The 9829-nt window shown below is 51.7% G+C and overlaps 1 protein-coding gene across 3 annotated transcripts in view; it reads left to right on the top strand.

Moving 5' to 3' along the window:
• The window catches only part of ST3GAL1 (ST3 beta-galactoside alpha-2,3-sialyltransferase 1), a 62559-nt gene that overhangs the window by 13166 nt on the left and 39564 nt on the right, over positions 1-9829 (top strand). For all 3 annotated transcript variants that reach the window (XM_006912932.3, XM_025047603.1, XM_025047604.1), the window contains exon 2: positions 3949-4102. The gene's annotated coding sequence lies outside the window, so the exon portion shown is untranslated. The remainder of the gene's footprint in view (positions 1-3948; positions 4103-9829) is intronic.

The following is a 9829-nucleotide window of genomic DNA, read 5'->3' as shown; positions in this document are numbered from 1 at the left end:
GCCCCTTCCCACAGACCCCAAGAGTACACTGATGTCGCCGCCAGGGCAGAGCAGAGGGCTGGCACAGTGCAGCAAGGACATGCAGTGACTTGTGTTAGTCCTGCCCTGACAATAGTCTAGTTAGGAGTTAGTTTATCATTCAGGCTCCACTCTTCGCCGTGACCTTGAGCGAGTTTCTTAATCTCTTCGAGCCTCCGTTTATGCATCTGCAAAATGGTGCGAATGGGAACACGCATATCCCAGGATCCTTATGAGGGTTTTGAGTACAAAGGGCTCAGTGTGGCAAAGCGCTTGTAAGTACTTAAAAATGGCGTCTGCTACTATTACTACTCATCCTACCTTATTATTGTTAGTAAAATGATTTCATGTCATTTTTTTTATTCACTTACTTTTCGGTACAACCCTGCAAAGTATTGAAGCAGCAACCATTTCTCTTTGACCAAGGAGTAAACTAACACTCGGAGAAAGGCTGTTTTTGTAAAATCACACAGCTGGACTTGACAGGCACACCTAGCAGCAGGCCACACTGTCTGTAAATATGACGTGACCACAGGCCTCTGAGAAAAGAGTCCTGTAATTTAAAAGTGCACATGTTATTCAGCCAGGCCCCGTGTGAACAGTTATTCAGATGATCATTTTTCACTTGGAGGGGAAAAGCTATGATTTTTTTTTTTTTGGTGGGGGGGGCGGTCCTAATCTTCCGGGTGCCAGCTAGAGTTGGTGTCCACTGACTTTCCCCGCCTCCAAGTCTCCTGGTTTAATCCCAGCAGCTCTCTGCTGAGGGCCTGGGTTGGTAGCTGGTGGTAGCCAGTTTGATGGGTGGATGTGAAGGGGCTGGATGGGCTGGGGCAGGATGAGAGGAAGTCTGGGGGCAGTGGGAAGGGCACTGAGCCCCAAGTCAGAGCCCCTGGCCCTGCCCTTCGCCCATGTGGCCCGTGAGCCCCTCTCTGAGCCTCAGTTTCTCCTTTAAGATCTTGAGGAATCGCGGGGTTTTCCTGGAAATGCAGACTGAATCTGGCATGCCTTCCTGTTGTGACCCGTGTGTATAAACACACTTCACCCATTTTTCAGAGTTTCGTTTTTCTTCGGAATTGAGAGCAGTTGTGGATGGTCAGGGGAAGTGAGAGGAGCGTAGGAGGCACAGGGGGGCCGGGTGTGGGGAGGAGGGCAGCGAAGAGCATCTTAGGAAAGGCTTTCGGGGCCCATGTTCCAAGCCAAGGGACCAGCAGGCAAGACAGTGGAATGTGACCTTCTGTGCATGTTCGGCACCCTAGCGCCCTGTCAGAGGAGTGGAGAACCCAAGGCCGTGGAAAGTGGGTGACGCCTGGGGTACAGTCTCGTTTGTAAGAGCCCTGTGGTTGCTAGGTCACCAGTTGGGGTCGGAGGTGAGTCTTAGGCTCTAATTAAAGGTCACAGGTGACCACAGCTGCCAGGCTGTGGTGTCAGACACCTGAGGTTCAGTTGGGAGCAGGGCCCTGTGTGTAATTTAATTCACAGATTTCCAGCTTACATCATTGTATAGAACAATTACAATGCGTGTCCCTGTATATGCATATATGCATGTAGGCTTTCATGTTATCATGATTATCGGTCATTTATTTAGTAAGATGTAACATACATAACACTCAGCTACAGGCTCCTGCTAAATCAGCCACATCCCAGTGATACTCAGAGATGCATCTGCTTCTTTATCCATTCACTCATTCATTCATTCAACAGTCATACGCTGTCCAGTGGGGGTTGGGGTGGGGAAATCCAGTGGTAAGAAAAATACTCGCCCCTTCCCACACCCCTCAGGGGCTCAGTTTAGTAAAAGCAACAGATAGTAGGATCGAGAGGGTGCCTGTTACAGAGCAAAGGGACCAGCAAATCGCCTCGTAACTTCTTGCTAAATGAAAGAATAAGAGAAGAATAAACGAATGGAGATAAGCAAATGAGTACAGAAAACTCTAGGTCCCTAACCCAGCTTGGAGTGCGGGAGGTGGCGTGTCAGAGGAAACCGTGAATTGTGCCGTTCATCCTCTCATCTGGGAAATAGTGACTGACTTTCTCCCCCGTGCCAAGCGGCGTGCTGGCGGGGTCGGCAGAGTGAGGAGGACAGGCTCTCGCCTCACACTGGAGTCATCAGGCGGATGAGCGCAGGGGATTCTGGGGACGTCTAGTGGCCATGCCTAGCCTCGTCTGGGCGGTCAGCAAAGATGTCCCTGGGAAGTGCCATGGACACTGAAATCCAAAGAATGAGTAGAAGGGGGTGGTGTGAGCCGGTGATGGGACCGGCGGGGAGGTCTGGGTGATAGTTTACAAGGATCCCCTTGTAATTGGAGGAGGTGGCCATGGCGAGCCAGGCTAGGAGCCTGGGACAGGGAGCACCCCCCCCACCCCGACCCCTACTTCTTCTGAAAAGGAAGTTTCATTCCCACAGCTTCTTTCTCTGCCTCTGGCCACTTTGCACCTTGCACACACCCCGCCATCGTCAGCGAGCTCCAAACAGCATGTGTTTATAGTCAACGCCAGCCGGCTTCGGATAAATCTGGGGTCAGTCTGTCACTGATTCCTGTTAATTTTCCACCTGAAATAGCTCTTGACTCTGTCACTCCTCCATGTGCCCATAGCCCTCCCTGCCTTAGTTCTGGTCCTCACCGTCTCGTGACCGTCACCGACATGGGTTGGCCTTTCCTCGTAACATGCGAGTTCAAGGTGTTTTATCGTCGCCAGCGGTGCAAGGATTACAATGATTGTTTTTCGTTAGCTTTCTCTGCATAACAAACAGCCCCAAACCTTAGTGCCTTAAACAACACACATTTGTTATGTCTTCTCTTTCTGTGGGTTGACTGGGCATTTCTTTCGGTCTGGGGAGCTTGGCTGGGGCTTCACGGACAAGCGTGGGGGCTCAGGTAGATTGGCTGGAATGCCTGGTCCTCTCTCCGTGTCATTTCTCATTCTCCACGGGGCTGGCTCAGACCTGTCGATAATGGTAGCAGAATGATTCATTCCCAGAAGCAAGAGAGAGGAAGTCCTGTATATAAGCCCTTCTTAGCCTTTACTTACGTCACATTTGTTACCGGCCCATTGGCCGAGTTATGATTCAAGGGGTGAAGAAATCAGCTCCACCGCAAAGGGGTGCACGTGGCAGGTGGCATGAGCGCAGTGGGGGTTCTGCTGCAGTCTTCTGTCTCAGTGGCTGAGATGAAGACACGGAGCCCAACAAAACGGGGGTGTCCTGTCGTCGGCTGGTCTCCACCACTTACTGCCTTTGTCAGTAAGCTCTCCCCAGCCTGCAGCTGCTCATCTGTAATTGCAAATAATCAGTGTGGCCCCCCTTGGGGATTTTGTGAGAGGGTCAGATGAGACAACCCGTGGTCCACACACCCCTCGGTGTTTGGGACACAGGAAGAGCTGAGCCAGGAGTCTGTTGTTATTCCCAGATAAGGTCTTCCAAAGTCATTTCCTGTCTGGCCTCGCCTGATCTCGCTTTCTCTTTGTCCTCGTCCTCAGAGACACTCTCCCCAGCCTTTTCTTTTTGCCAAATAGCATCTCACTGGTACCTTGATCAAGAAGTAGCTAAAATGATCATCTCCTCTTCACATTCTTCTTTCAGACCGAGTTGGTCATTTTCTCCTCGGTTCTCCCAAATATCACTCACACCCTCGTGTCATGTTTGTCCTGAAGGATTTCTCCATGTGTCTGTTTTCTTCACCCCAGTGGAGTTCCTCGAGGGCGTGAATTGTGATTTACTCACCTTTCTGTCTCTGGCACTTGGCTGTGTGCGTGGAAAAGAATAGGTATTTATTTAAAAAAAAATATTTGCTGTACAAATCATTGGATGAGTAAGTGGAGAAATGAGTGAATGTTTTTTGTTTCTTTTTAAGTTATCTTGCGTCATCTTCAAAAGACCATGGATGAACTAAATGTCAAAACTAACTTAAACTTTCTCCTCTTTCCTTCCAGCTGGCACCGTTTTCAGACTCAGCCTTTCTGATCTGGACCTGCCAATAGAAGTCATTAGCATCGCCAGAGGCTGCAAGGAGCTAACACTCTGAGCTTTGTGGCCAGGACATTTCCATTTGAGGACCAGAGATGGACAGCCCCTCAGCCTCCTGAGGTAAACGACTGACTAATCTTCCCTCCAGGAGTAAGAGCTGTCGTCTTTTCTGGAGTCTTTTCTGGGTTCTTCCGTGGATTACTTTGGGTGGGGGTGGGGACATGTTCCCTACTCCTTGGTCTCTGTGTAACTTGACCTAGTCTCCCAGGATAGTCCATAAAGGAGAATTATTTCTCCCTCAGGGAAAAATGCAGGCCTCGGTGTATCAAGGAACCTCTTTTTCTTAAAAGGAAAGCCTTCTGAGCTTTCGTGAAAACCAGTAAGTAAAAAGCCGGGCTGGGAACATCCTTGTATGACAAATGCCTTCCGTCCCAAAGGAGGCCTGGAATGACACTCTGGTGTGCCTCGGAGTGAGTGTCAGCAAACAGCTGTGACCCACAGGACAAATGTGGCCTGGCCATTTTTTTTTTTGGTAAATAAAACTTTTTGGCACCCAGCCACGCCCATTCATTCCGGCAACTCCACGGCACGGTCGCACAACGGCAGTCGTGACAGAGACCGTGTGGCTGCAGAGCGTACGATATTTCGTCTGTTCCTAACAGGATGCGTGTGCCAGGCTCTGGTCTAGTGCTGAGCTGTCCACAGGTAGCCACTTCCTATGTGGCTGTTTAAATTTTAAGTAGAGAAAATGAAATAAAGTTAAAAGTACCGTCCTCGGTCGCACTCCCCACTTTTCAAGTGCGAATAGCCACACGTGGCTCGTGGCTCCCGTGGTGGACAGGGCCAGCCGAGAACGCTGCCATCGTCGCTTGGGAAAACGGTGATCCCTGGAATGTCTCCTTTTATGGTGCCAATGTCTAAGTCAGCTTGGGCGTGACTATAACCATCACAGAAAAAGGAAGTTTGGAGTGAGTGTGTGTATGCGTGTGTGTGTGTGTATGGGAGGGCTGTTTTATATGATTATTGCTGAAGATCTATCTGCCTGCCTGCCTGCCTATAAAAATGGAATTACTTTTAAAATTTCTTTGAGCCACCGACCTGTGGTCTCTGTATGTGAGTCGATGTGGAAACTAAGCCACTTGGGCCTTGGGATTTATTGGCTTTATGTATATAGTGAGGTAGATAAGATGTGAGCTTCGGCCCTTCCACAGGCAGACACAGTGTCCTCGGTATTCCCATGGGCTGAGGACAGTGGCAATGGAGGGGAAGAAAAAGAGCTAAAGATATGGCACCTGTGAGTCTTGGAAGGATGTGGAATCATCTGGGGGAAGGGATTGTGGGTTTACTTTCCAAGAACCTGTTGAACAAAGGGATGCTGGTTGGGGACCTTACCGGTGTAGAGAAGAAAGAGTTTATCCACCTGGCTCTAGCAGAGGCAAACACTAAACGCCGAGACGGCGGTGGGCAAAGAGTGGCTGTTTTATCACGAATGGCGCCGCCCAGGAGAACGGGAGGCTGGTGCTCAAAAGCCCGAACTCCTCAAAGGCATGTCGGTCACAGCGTCTGTAGGGCAGAATCACAAGGCACTGTGGGTTAGGGGTTCGGGGCCGTGCTGGGAGCTGATTGGTCGAAGGTGAGGCGAGGGTAATGAATAATTTCTTCAGGTCTTGAGGATAGCTCATGGAAAAGGAGCCAGGGAGTCCTCACCCCTAAGGGCTCTGGAACGAAATATGACATGAGGCAGGTTGAGATGTTATCTTTAGCCAGAGTGACCATCAGCCAGCTGCCTCGGGAGTTGTTGACGATCTGGGAGAAAGGCCAGGCATCTGAGAGGGTGCAGAGAGAGGGGGAGATGATTTCTAGAGCTATAGGATTTGAAACTAAATGTAATCAAAGTCCTGAGGACCCTCGGCTTCGAGAGCACATCTCAGAACTGGGCTGGACAGCGGAGACCTTGACTTGACTGATGGCCTTTGAACTCCAGCTCCCAGCAGGAGATATGCAGAATACGTGCCTGATGAATGCTAGTTTCTTTCACGCATCGACAAGTATTTCTGAGCTCTTCCCATGTGCCAGGCATGGTTCTGGGCAGACAAGGACCCCGGGAGTTCATATCTTAGCACAGAGTGGGGAAGGGGAAGAGGTTGAGGGTAAGCAGGAAAAATATATATATATCTGAGTGGTAGGGTCTGGAGCAGGCAGGGGGTGGGTGTGGGGATCAGGAGATATTTTTGGAACCCAGCCGCGGTGCTGATGAGAGATGACAAACAGTGAAGGGTGAAGGAGAGCAGGGTTTGCTGATCAAAGGATGGGCAGGGGTTTTATTTACTCTCCCCCAGGGGACAGTGGCCTCTCCCTGGAAAGCCAGGCCTGTATTTTTCCCCTTGCATCCTTTCAGGCTTGGGGAGTCAGGGGCTCGAACACTCTCCCTTAAAACTCAGGCATTTCCTCCCCGCAAAATAAATGTTACCGGCTAGCCCAGAGGCATACCGGAGGCCAAGACATTCGACAGGATAAGAAGACATCCTGGCAGGCATTAGATATGAAAATGGCTCTGGTCGAAGCTGGTGGAATTTCCGCTGCTGATAACCTTTAAGCAAAGAGCGGCAGTTGCTGCAACGGGTTTTTTTTTTTTTTTTCTTTTTTTCTAAAAGAGGAGGAGACTTGGGAGAGCCGTCTGCGAATGTCTGCAAGGCTTTGGAGGGGGAAAGAATCAACTTGTATGGGCGACTTTCGGAGGGAATCCAAGCAGAATGAGTGAAATTAACGGAGAGAGATTCCCGTTTAGGCTGTGTTTCCTTCTTTCCTTCCTTCTTATTCATCCATCCATCCATCTGTCCGTCCGTCCGTCCATCCATCCATCCATCCATTTATTCAGCAAACACTGGGTCCCTGGCCCCGGGCCCATCACTGGAGATTAAACAGGATGAGACAAAAGCTGTGTCTTCAAGGCATTAATAATGTAATGAGAGAAACAGACAGATTAACAAATCGGTGTTATGCACAGATGCGGTTCCGGGTTTGCTGCGGCCTGCAGCTCATTCAATTTGGGAGTTCTCTTTAAGAAAAAATAATCGAAGTTGTGGATGTAAAATAAAATACAAGGCCTAGGAAGGTGGGGTGCTGCTGAGGGGCCCGGCGCTTACGCGTCCTTGCCGCGGGCCTGGCTGCCCTCGGTTTGCTGTGAAGGAGGCGAGGGTGCCTTCTCTCTCGGGGTACCCGGAGCTGCAGGAGTCGGCTGCGCAACGGGCTGTGTACTGTAGGGAGCTGGACAGACCCTTGGCAGAAAGCCTGGCAGTGGGAATCCTGGCGTCCACAGTGGGTGGACTTAACCTTTTGGGTCCTCCGAGCCCTTGTTCTTGGGCTAACGTATTAGGACCAAAGGCCTTTATCTTGTTAGTGCTGCTGTGGTTTTCGAGGGCGCAGTCCTTACGATTCTACAGGCTGACCTTCTGATCCACTTGTGGGGCTGCGTTCTAGGAAATCGCCCGAATGTCGGGAGTGTAAAGGCCGGTGGAGTGAAGTTTGCCAGGACTTATAAAAGGCTGACTGTGGGTCATAGACTCTCTTACGTGTTCCACACGTTGACGGATTTAACCCCCACAGCCACCCTGGGAGGGAGCTGCTGTCATTCTCCCCGTGTCACTGGTGATGATGGACCCCAGGCACAGAGTGGTTAGGTAATTTCCCCACGGATGCACAGCCCCGTAGAAAGCGGAGAAGCTGGGCTTTCGAGGCACGGCGTCTGCCTCCAGGGCCCAGCCCCCTCGCCGTGCGGCCTCGCGTGACCCTTGCGGCCTGGTCCTTTCATGCCGACAACGGCACCATCCTGAGTGGCGCAGACTGGAAAATGTCTAACGTTCATCTATAGAATGGAATAGTATGCATTCGAGTCATCCCAAGAGCTCTCACTAGCGTGCCGAACAGCTTTGATTATTGGGTCGGAGGTGTATGCATTCGAGTCATCCCAAGAGCTCTCACTAGCCGAACAGCTTTGATTATTGGGTCGGAGGCGGAATACATCGACGATTAGACCGAGTGTCACCTGTAACCACGCTGACAGCGCTTGAGCTCCCTCTCAGCCCTCCTCCCTCTCACGGACACTTACGCAGGCTCATCGGTTCGCGTGTCCGAGCCACATGGTTTCACCGAGTGCTGGTTACTGAGGGTGAAGAGCACGTGGTCTCTGCTCTCGCACAGCTACGTCCGGCCTTCGCCCTGCTCACTCTGCCTGTCCTTTCTCCCTCCGCGTGTCACTCGCAGGAGAGCTCGTCGGTCCCCGGTGCCCTAGATTCACTGGCTCCCTGTACCTGTTGCCTCATTTGTAAAACAGCCCAGCGACCCACAGACCTTCCGGACGTAAGAGTGTCGGCTCCTCTCAGTTGTCAGCAGGCGGCTTTGCAGGCGGGCCCCCTCTCATAATTACCATCTTCTAGGAGGTCAGGGATCCGGCAGCTGAAGCCACGGCAGCCAGCAGCTGCCAGTGCCCCCTCTGGAAGCCGGAAGACCCAGCCCCGGTCGACAGCTGGGCTGCAGGGGAGGAGGCAAAGGCCCTGACTTTCTCAGAACAAGCTTCTAGATGGTTCTCCACTTGTCGGCTGTGTGCCCTTGCCTGCTGAGATTTGTTCTCTGGAGAAAATGGGGCCTGTCCCACCTGCCCCACAGAGATGGGCAAGTTCTAGAACGTTCGAGAGAACGGTCCCTGGAGTGAATGAGATCAGCCAGCCGGAGCCTCCGTCTGCCTCTCTCCAGCTCCGGGAGCTTGGCAGGTGTTTTGCGTCTCTGGGAATCGGTTCCCCATCTGTAAGAAAAGAGGCAATCATGGTACCCACCTACCTGTGAGGAGGGTCTTTCAGGATTAAATGAGATGATGACTCGAAAAGCTGGGCACAGTGCCTGGCCCATAGTAAATGCTGACTCAGTCACAGACGTGATATCAATATGAGTATTTTCTGAAGAGCCACGCTGTGGTGGGACACGGCCTGTGAGGATGGGGGCAGGGCCTCCTCCCTGCCGGCTCTGAGATGGACTTTCCTGGCCTTGACGATGCTAGGGCCGCAGAGAGAGGGACCACCGGAAGCGTGGGAACCTCCCATGTGCTGGTAGAAGCCAGACTTACAGACCGAGTCATCCTCAAAACATGAGTTTTCCTTCTGGTCATGCTCGGCCAGCCAATAAGCGTCTGGGCTTTTCCCAGCAACCTTCGTTCCTGAGGGGCGTCCAGCTGTACCTGTCTTCCTTTCATTGTGTATCCCTTATGGTCCAGGTGCCACAGCAGGACGGACAAGGCTCGCCATGCCCTGGGCCCCACCGACATCCCTGGCCAGCCCCGCCGCCCTTTCTGCGTGTCACAGTGTGATTTTAAGAGTAATGTTAAGAGTGAGGACTCTGAAGACAGATGGCCGAGTCCACGTCACACTGCTGCTATGGACAGTTTTACCCTGGGCAAGCCCCATAACCTGTCTTATCTGCAAAACGGGCACCAGAGATGGCGATGCCACCAAGCACATAGGATGGCTGTGGGAATGAAGTCTGTCGATAAAATGCTTAGAACGCTGATAGACACACGGCAAGCCCTGACAGCCAGTGCTCACACCTACTGTTTCGGTCCGTCTCTGCTCGCAAGGCCTGGGGCACTCACCGGGGTCTGGACTGCTTGCGGCCACCCTCACAGACATTCTCCTGGCCAGAGCCAGTGTTCTGGCTGGACCAGCCCTTGTATTACTTATTGTAGTTATAGCTATCAGGAAACTTTGAAAAAACAATAATAACTAGGTTTATTACTCTCCCACGGATCCTGCAGAGTACATGGCACACCCAGGGACACACACTGAGCTCACAAATAGA

This window comes from Pteropus alecto, unplaced genomic scaffold, assembly GCF_000325575.1.
Source record: "Pteropus alecto unplaced genomic scaffold, ASM32557v1 scaffold105, whole genome shotgun sequence".
Lineage (NCBI taxonomy): Eukaryota > Metazoa > Chordata > Mammalia > Chiroptera > Pteropodidae > Pteropus > Pteropus alecto.
The sequence above is the reverse complement of the archived record's forward strand: the minus strand, read 5'-3'. Positions and strand labels throughout refer to the sequence as shown.